Source organism: Branchiostoma belcheri, unplaced genomic scaffold (assembly GCF_001625305.1).
Source record: "Branchiostoma belcheri isolate BF01 breed outbred unplaced genomic scaffold, Haploidv18h27 scaffold185, whole genome shotgun sequence".
Taxonomy (NCBI): Eukaryota; Metazoa; Chordata; class Leptocardii; order Amphioxiformes; family Branchiostomatidae; genus Branchiostoma; species Branchiostoma belcheri.
In genome coordinates, this window is record NW_017803324.1 from 151,990 (window position 1) to 161,700 (window position 9,711).

Here is a 9,711-nt window from a genome sequence, read left to right on the forward strand (position 1 = left end):
TCGTCAGACATTATGTCAGCAGGTGAGGGCAGCGTGTCCCTGTGGGTAGGCGTTAAACGTCTGCTTACGTGTGATGGGCCTATTCTGTCCACCTACATACGTCAGCAGAGTTTTAAGAACACCGCTTCCATATATGGGCTAACATAGTACGCGACCTGGGTAGTCATTACAGTATTACAGTGAGTTAATAACTCCATTACGCCCTGCCGTATTTCCACAGATACGCAACTCATGCTTTACACAATCGCATCAGTAAGGTTTGAAGGACTAGAAAGCGTTGAACCGGGCGACAGTCAACCTACAGCTACTAGTACATTTCTCCTCTTCAGCGGAAGGGACTTTCAGCAAGTGGCGCATGAACACGAGTCATGCAAATAGCAGCTGAAAAGGGGTTGTCCTTCAAGGTATGACGCTGATTTGTTCTGACATTATTCTCTGTCTGGTTTCCTAAAGCTTCACCTCATGGTTATTCTAATGAGGCTTTACCGGGACTGGCCATGCCTGGACACAGATGGAATGATGATACGTAAGGCTGTGCTACAGGGCTGCTTATCAGGACAGATATTCCCCCAACCGCTCAGGGAATTTCAAAACAACGAGAGTCCTTGAAAATGCTTTATAGGCTGGCGTTTTTCAACCGGTTAAATTCTAAGTTGACGCCAGCATCTTAACTAACTGGGGAAAAGATGTATATCAGAATATGTTTGTAAAATTAGATTTAGGTATGTGATATCAATGAACTGTGTCCATACATTTATGTCTTATATTTTACTCAATTTACTATTCACTTAATAGAATATCACGGAATAAGTCCACGCGGACGGTCACCAGTCTATCAAATCCCATACAAGAATTGAAAATACCGCGGCCTGAAGTTTCGGCATGTCTCCCTGACACGCTAATATTCTGAGTAGGCGGACAGTTGTTGTTTGACCGCATTTTTGCCGAATCAATTCATCTCTCCCCGTAACGAACACACAGCAGCAAAAATTGCCGATGGGGACGGTACGTTATATTATGCGAAACACTCTCTGGCTAAGGCGGAGAACGGCGAGAGCGATTCTGTGCAATGCACTATTTTATCTGTTTTGTACATGTACAGGCAGCTGGTATCTAACCAGTAAACCACGCCAACAACACGTAATGAATAAAGCTGTGTGACGATGTTGATCAAGGCTCTCCCTTGGGATAAAAGATTGGATTCTGTTATATATGGCGCTGCCCTTCTGCTTCAAATGACCTCAACAAATTGGCCAAATGAATAGAACCATTTTTTCAAGCGAAGGGAAGGGAATGAAGGGTTTCAAAGACCGCTTTTCTAGAGCCAGTAGGAGCCAGGAGTCTCCTACGGTCCTTGATTATTTCCCTGCCACAGAGACTGTGTTTGTACCAGTCCGGCGGTTTGAACTCCCTCTGGGCAAAAGAACGCTCTCCAAACACAATTGCCCAAATGGTGTAATGACAATGTATTTTTTCTTACTCCTATGAAAAGCCCATCGAGCCAGTTCCATTGTTCACCGATGGAAACCAATTAGTGGTTGCTGGCGAAATTAACCTTCATGTAATTATCCTTTTCATACACATTCTTACAATGTTGACATGCCACATGGCATACAAACCGCCTTGCGCGTGCAGAACAGTTCCCATTGCCGCGCGCCAGTAAATTACCACTCTATCTTATCTGTCTACTGCTGAAGACCCAATCTCTTCTCTTCCAAACAATTTGATTGAATTGCGTACTACTAGGTTGATTTTAGATAACGTATCAGATAGACGTGACTAAATATGAAGTATCGCCCAGCCAATGTAAACTACATATATGTATCGGATTCGACATTTTATACACATGACTGCGCAATGGAGATCCGGTCGAGATGTGGCGACGTGCGTGTGCATAGACTCGCTTGATTTTGTTCAGTTGTAGTCAAACGTAGGATTCGGACTAGTCCTGACATGTCATCATGATTGATTTTTTTGCGATTTGTCAAGCTTCATATCAGAACAGACATCTTGTGTATACTCAAATCAAATTCATCCCACTGCCATTGCTTTGATATTTGTATGGATCCTTCCGATCGCGAGGACTTGTTAGTGGCGATTCAAGTCCATTCCGGTCTGGAAATATTGTGATAGAAGAAGGAACGTTTGAATTTCGGGTGCCCTTTTCTATGTTGAAGGGCAGACCGTCGGCCCTTTACACGTTGCAAAGCACGTTACCGGTACATTATGGTTGCGTAAATCATTACGCATTCGAGAGGCGGAGGAAGCCGGTGTTTACGAGACGCTGATTAGCTCGTACTCAAACACGACAGCGATGTGGCCGGCCAGGTCCCCGGAGATCCTCAACCAAGAACTGGTTAGAACAGACATGGACTTTTGACACGGCAGGCCGCCAAAACGCACGCTTTCTCATTGGCAGAGTCCAATGTTGGAGACCTTGCATACATTACCGGGGTAATTTTTAGTCGTTCATACCTAGCATATCTGAACAGGGGATGCATAGATAGCCTGGTATTCCGCATCCAATTCAACGGCTGGAGAAGAATATATTTGTTGAATCACTTAACGCGATTTGCAGCAAACTACGGAATAGCGCTGTCACGATCTGGTGAGTTCACCCTTCATATCTACTGTCACTGTTTACCACATCGATCCGTATCGAACATCAAATTCATTCATAGCCTCAGCCTAGAAATACTTCTGTAGTGCGAGTCATCGCAAATTACTGACAACTTGTAAGTTGTTATTATTATTATACGTGGTGACCGATCGGAGATGTTCTTTGTATTCAGTAATATTTAGATTGTGTTAGTAAGGCCAATCGTGACCAGCCTACAGTTGTGCAGCTAGGCCGAATACTTTGGTATGTGATCCATCTCTGAAGCCCTCTCATCCCTGCTGATTTGTTTTCATTCCAACAAGGTTAAAAATTCTTTCCTCTCTATCAAAATACCTCCTTCATTAGAGCTAACGTTCACGCTATCAGCCGGAATTCTCTCAGGCCGTCACAAGTCCGGTCACGTCATTATGCATTAAGCCGTTCGACATATCTCATATCAGTCAACGCACGGGATTAGTGCTGGGGAGGGGCGGCTTGAACTGCACATGTTAACGTAATGTCCCTTTGCATGTTATGTTCGCCTGCATACAATATGGCTGCCTCCCTTCCAGGGCTGTGTAAGCCGAGCCTGAGATTTGATCCCCGGCTAGACGTACCATAAATAGGAAGTGAGCGGAGTTCACGTTCTTCCCGCTGCTCCAGGCCGGCACAGCTTAAATACTCAAAGCTTCAAACGCCTCCCTACCGTCAAGTCTAGGCATGTAGCGCTGTTTATTTCATCATGGGCTACTAGTGAATATTACAAGACAAATATCGTCCATATATTTGAAGGGATAATATATGTTGATCGCGGTGTATGGGTGAACACATGTGTGTCATTAAACAACTCCGACTCCCGTCACTGACCTGTCATGTCCATACACAACTGTCACAACATGGCCGCCGAGTTGGATCTGGCAGCGGAAAAATACAAATTTTATTACATTTATCTACACCATGCTCATGTTGGTAAAAAGAATGACGACAATCAATAAGACTTTAGTTTACAGAATTAATACTTGGACAGTAACACAAATGTTTGAACACAAAGTTGCGTCTTCCATTATTAATCGATTATTTTGCCTGTTGCGTCTGCAATGTGATGTCGCCCATTTGAAAGAGGGCTACAGTTCCCGTTAGTCACAAAGGCACAACTGTGTTTGACCTTTCAAGAGTAGGATAGCCAATCAGTCAATGTCTGATTTCTGCTGTGAATACAGTTTCAAAACGTCAATACTAACATTGGCATCACTGTGTGGTTTGCTAGAGGTATTCTGAGTCATATATTTAATGGCACTTCCATAGGGTTTCAGCGTTGGTTAAGCTCCAACTCTACATTATTTCACGTTTCTCCTTAGCTAATACAAAATAAAGCAAGCAACTGGATAAATTCTCTGAACAGTCAGTCGTTTCAGATAGCATCCACTATCTTCCACCAGTGACTGAGAAGGATTTTTATTTTCAGTCACTGAAACGCCTGAAAGTCTAACCTTCATCGACGTCTTACTTAGCTTCTACAATAATGCCAAAGTGTAATATGTATGTGTGTGTGTGTGTGTGTGTGTGTGTGTGTGTGTGTCTGTAAACATGATAACTTGAGAGTATATGGATGTAATTTGCATAATTTATGAGGAAATCCTATAAATCTGTTGCATTACATCATATGACTTCAAGCTTGTGGCATATGTTGCGAACAAGAGTAACACAGGCAGATATTCATTATGTAAATTAAGACTTAATTTACATAGTTGATAACATATTGTAATTCAGGAATAGTACTGCCTAGAATTTCATACTAAGGGTATTTTAAAGTTAAGTGAAGGTGAACATCATTAAACATAACGTATTCAAATCAGGATGTCATTTGCATGATTTATGAGGAAATGCTAGAATGGCTTTCTTTGTTAAGGCGACTGTCTTTTGGTGGAGAATATGATCAACCGATGTAATTCACGGAAATGGGGATCCTATTTGTATAATCAGGGGGACTAATCTATGATTTGTCCGTCATAAAGATTAACTTCATTTGGCGAAGGTATGAGATCGTGGAACTCTAGTTTTATTATGTGATATTGTAAAAGATATGTCTCATGATGCATATACGTGCCTAGATGAAAAAGTGCACCTTTTTTGAATCAGTATCTTTCTTTTCTTTTCGTCCTTGGAACAGATTTCACAATAAAAAAAACGCGGTTTACGCCAAAATACTGAACCCTGTAAACTCTACATTCATTAAAATGCACCACCCGATCAGTCACCAACTGCCACGCAATACGTGCTAGCTGCCACTATCTTCATTTTTCTTCTTTGCAAAATGTCGCTGGTGTCTCCTAAATTCTGAAACTGACATAGACGCTATTAATACATTGAGCATAGACATTAGACAATATCACATTGACAATATCACATGTTATCGTTATCTAATTTTACAACAGTTATGCAAATGAGGTTATACCGGATATGGTCGCATGGAGTGACGTTGTTCAGGGTTAGTCACCCGTCATGATGATGATGATGATGATGATGCAAATGATGACAATGATCTAATAGTGTACTCCTCTATCTAAATTAAGTATGGTATGAAACTCCCATCACGTAATATTAACGTATCATAGTATTTTGCCAATGATGCAACTGCTTCATTTATTATCATGAAAGTTCATCTGTGTTGGTAGTTACATGTTTAAAGTTAAAACTTTTGATCCAACACAAAAATTCTCTCACCTAGAGCTTTCGACCAGTCACTCTGGTCTTCCTCAGTAGACTGACCCAGTGAAGCTTGTCACGTGGTTTCTTTGAAGTGTGACACTGGGTCACAGGTATCTGGTAGACGATGTCGACCCCCGTCGCGGTTCAATGAAGGGTGATGGGCCCTGATGTATATGGCTTCCTTCACCCCTCTCAATAAATAGTATTGTTCAGTGTCTAAAATCCTTACAGTGTCAAGTGAAACAAAATGTCCGGGTGACTCTATGTGGATGTGAGACACCTCTGAACTGGCAGAGCTAGGCCGTGTATGTTCTTGAAACCTGGCTTTTAGAGACCTCTCTGTTTCCCCAATGTACGTTTCCTGGCAGGGTTTTTGCCCTGGCAGGGGATTCTCAATAAGATTAAAGTGAACTTACAGAACTCAGAATACTACATCTGGTTCTGGATCTCAAAATGATCACACAGCTCGTACATATGGCACAATGGTGGCCTCAGCCTGCCCCTAGGTCTTATTCACAGTCAACAGTTTAAAGGAAAACAGCCCAAAAAAAATAGAATAACACGGCCAACTTGAGTTCCACGACCTTGTATCTTCCCCAAATGATGTTATCCTTACGACTGACGTATCATGATTCATCCTCATCGGTTAAGCCAGCCAATAAGAGATCATTAACCTTCTTGGCGAATGTAATACATGGAGTAACACGACCAATAAATTAAGTAACAGGACTCCTACATAAATTAACAGGGCCGATAAGTAGAGTAATTCGAACAATCAGTAGAAAAGTAACAGGACTGCAATCACTGATATCTATTTGCCAGGAGTTTGAATTTAGACCAGAGGGTATAGCAATTTTCAACTGACTTTGACACTTGTCAGACATTTTTTTTCTGTTCGTGGCTCAAATGCAATACAAATATTAGTATCTCCAAATTCTATGCATTAAATTTGCTCAGTGATGTACATCGGCAAAAACGTTTGGAAATTAAATTCGGTCGATTGTCTTTTTATTTCTTTACCTCCATGAAATGTGTCATGGAGGTTATTACCTCCATGAAATGTGTCATGGAGGTTATATTTACCTCCATGAAATGTGTCATGGAGGTTATTACCTCCATGAAATGTGTCATGGAGGTTATATTTACCTCCATGAAATGTGTCATGGAGGTTATATTTTCAGTTGCGTTTATCTGTCCGTCCGTCCGTCCGTCTGTCTGTTGGTCAACAAGATAACTCAAGAACGCCTGGATGGATGGGTTTCATACTTGGTGTCTTGGTAGGGTGTGACGAAAACTGGAAATGATGAGATTTTGATCCCCCTAGTGGCTTCCCTTGGTACTGCAGCGCAACTTCCGGTTTTGATATCTCACGATCTGGACATGCTAGGGTCATGAAATTTTTGAGTTTGGGCCCCCTAGCGGCTTGTTCTGGAACTGCAGGGCACTTTCTGGTGAAATGTTTAAAAGCCAATAAGTCCAGACAGGAACAACATATTTCCATTATTTTTGGTGTGTAGGTAGCTGAGAGAGAGATGTAACGTTACATAATTAAATGCAAATTATGCAAATGAGGACTGTATTTGCATAATTAATGAGGAAATTCTATAATTACAGTGTTTTACATTATCTCGCGATCTGGACGTGCTAGGGTCATGAAATTTTGATGGAAGGTAGCTCTCGTGCTTGGAAAGAAGTCATATGAGGACTTTATTTGCATAATTAATGAGGAAATTCTATAATTACAGTGTTTTACATTATACTATGTAACCTATGGCAGGCGGAACTTCAACAGATACTAATTATGCAAATGATGACCTAATTTGCATAATTAATGTGAAAATTCTATGATTTCGTAATGGTGAATGATGAGAATGTCATACTTGGGACATCTGTAAGTTAATCAAAAGTTAACATACATCACGATGCATATATCATGTTAATGCAGAGGTCATATCAAGATCATATTTCATGGAGGTATGAAATCTCGGAATTCTAGTTTATATTTTACTATTGGCATTGTGTCTCGTGTCAATGAATAGCGTGCTTATTTATTTTCCATAATGTCATACTAATACCTGCCAGTTACTGTTTGTTATTATTTCAATCTTCAAAACACAACGCCTGAAAAAGGTCAGGTACGTTTTCAAACTTTTTTATTGGTAATAAAAGTAGACAACGTTACATTACATCACATGTACACATAGCAGGGGCCTTTTTATCCAGGGTATGCTCCCTAGGACAGGATGTTTCATCCCCCTGGATTTTCTGTGCTAGGGTTTACTCCATGGGACTTTTTTTACAGGGGTGTTTCATACCCCCTAGATTTTTGTGCTAAGGTGTACTCCCTAAGGCTTTCTTACTGAGGATGTTTCATCCCCCTGAATTTTCCGTGCTAGGGTTTACCCCCTAGGACTTTGTTTATGCAGGGTTGTCTTCCCTGGGTTTCTATGGCTTCGTTTCTATGCAGGGTTTTCATCGCCTGTGATTAACATTTACTGATTCTTGGCATTCCACATACCATATAGTCAGATGCAAAACAAAGATATAAACATTCAGAAACATCTGACGCTTTACACAGTCGGTCCGTTTTCTAAACATTAGGGTACAAAAGTACATTAATATTACAGGATCCACAAATACTAACAATGGTTTACAAGTAGCAATCAGCAGCAACATTAACGGACCTTACCTTACCTTATTAAAATAACAATATATTTGCATAATTATACTGTAACAACTACTGTCACAAATGCAAAAACATCAAAACATTCTGAGACAAACATTAGAAATCTGAATATGTACAAATATACGGAAATTACACTACTAAGATACTTCTATCTGTCTGTATCTGTATCAGTATAGCCGGAATAACCGCCCTTCGGCGTAACACATCATCACACCTTGTTTGGTAAAATGTCGAAATATTGACATTTGGATGCCGTCTTGATAACTTCTTCCGCAAAAGACATGTCGGAATGGAATCTATCCAAAATCGTCCCCATAAAAAGTGCAGAACCTGAAATACCAGAACCAGAGGATTCGCTACCGCGCCATAGAAAGCTGCTGGGATCGAGGCCCGTAATCTAACATGTTATTTGACAGCTACCCATATGTGAAATATAACAATATAACAATCATTATCTTGATATTATGCTGTAAAACCACAACACTAAAGCCATAAATATATTCATAATTACCTCTTCCAAAAGTGAATATATCAAAAGTTCTTCAAAAAAGTATTATGGTATTATGTATTTTCTCTTTAATTGTGATAATGGCGTCCACTCCACAAGAATGAAATTTTCACCGTATGCCGATGTTCAAAGTATTCAGATTTGTGTAACCCGATGGTACAAGGTCACAAGACATAAACAAGTCTGCAGGTACAACGAAAGCTGCTACAGGGTCCAAACAAACACCATGAATTACGCTATGGTCCAGAAGAGCAAGACATTTGCTAACAGCTTACACCACACGACTCTCCTTTGGTATCTTTGTCTTTTAACTACAAGTATCTGCATGGTGAATACAAGATACATTTTAGATATCGTTTTCCTTTAATATACTACCTTCCTAATATATGAGATAGAAAACGTCGGTACATTTTACGTGTATCATTGCCTGCATGTCTTCAATCATCCTGATTTTACGTGTCATTAGTCCAGTTGTGCCTTTTGCCCCCTGTGTAAGATTTATGCCATTTGTGATGCAGGCCACTATAGGTCTACAGGACCCTATTTGGTACGGTTCAGAAGCTTACACGTTCCGTGACATACAGATACCCAAGGGGCTATTTTCAATTGAAGTTGATGGCCCATTGAAGGATAGACGAGGGCTGTTTAATAATGGTTTCCCCTGACCCACTTCCAGTTAATGTAGAAGGCTGATAGCACATGTACACCATAAAACATGTTTCTAACGTTATATGTCATATATTTGTTGTTTTAGTTTTATTTCTGAACTCTTAAGAGTTTATCTTTCTATCTATGCTAGGATCTAATGAGGCGAGGGTTGAATTAAGAACAGCCATCAGGGGCCCAGATACGTATTTTGTTCATGAGAGCTCAGTTATCATCTCTTAGGAAGCTTAACTGATGATTACATAATTAGATGACAGTTATACCAATCAGAGTCTAATTTGCACATTCAATAATGAAATTCTATAAATATAATGCCTTCCATGCTAGGACTATGGAATTGGGGGTAACCAAGGAGGTTCATATTCTTGGAATGACAAGAACATCGACAGATGTAAACTACGCAAATGAAGACCTCATTTTCGTAATCAATGAGAAAATCCTATTATTATGGTTAAAGGCGTGAATTTCATACATGCAGCATTTGAAAGGTAAGTGGAAGTGAACATAGTAAATATAACTTATGCACATCAATACATCATGTGC

The 9,711-nt window shown here is 40.2% G+C and overlaps 1 protein-coding gene across 7 annotated transcripts in view; it reads left to right on the forward strand.

The window, feature by feature from the left end:
- Positions 1 to 259: 259 nt before the first annotated feature.
- Positions 260 to 9,711, forward strand: part of LOC109467627 (sodium channel protein type 4 subunit alpha B-like) — a 68,190-nt gene continuing 58,738 nt past the window's right edge. For 3 of the 7 annotated variants that reach the window (XM_019765655.1, XM_019765650.1, XM_019765657.1), the window contains exon 1: positions 2,318 to 2,608. The gene's annotated coding sequence lies outside the window, so the exon portion shown is untranslated. Of the gene's footprint in view, positions 405 to 2,316; positions 2,609 to 2,828; positions 2,923 to 9,711 lie in introns of those variants that run through there. The other 4 variants (XM_019765652.1, XM_019765654.1, XM_019765658.1 and 1 more) reach the window with 4 other exon arrangements.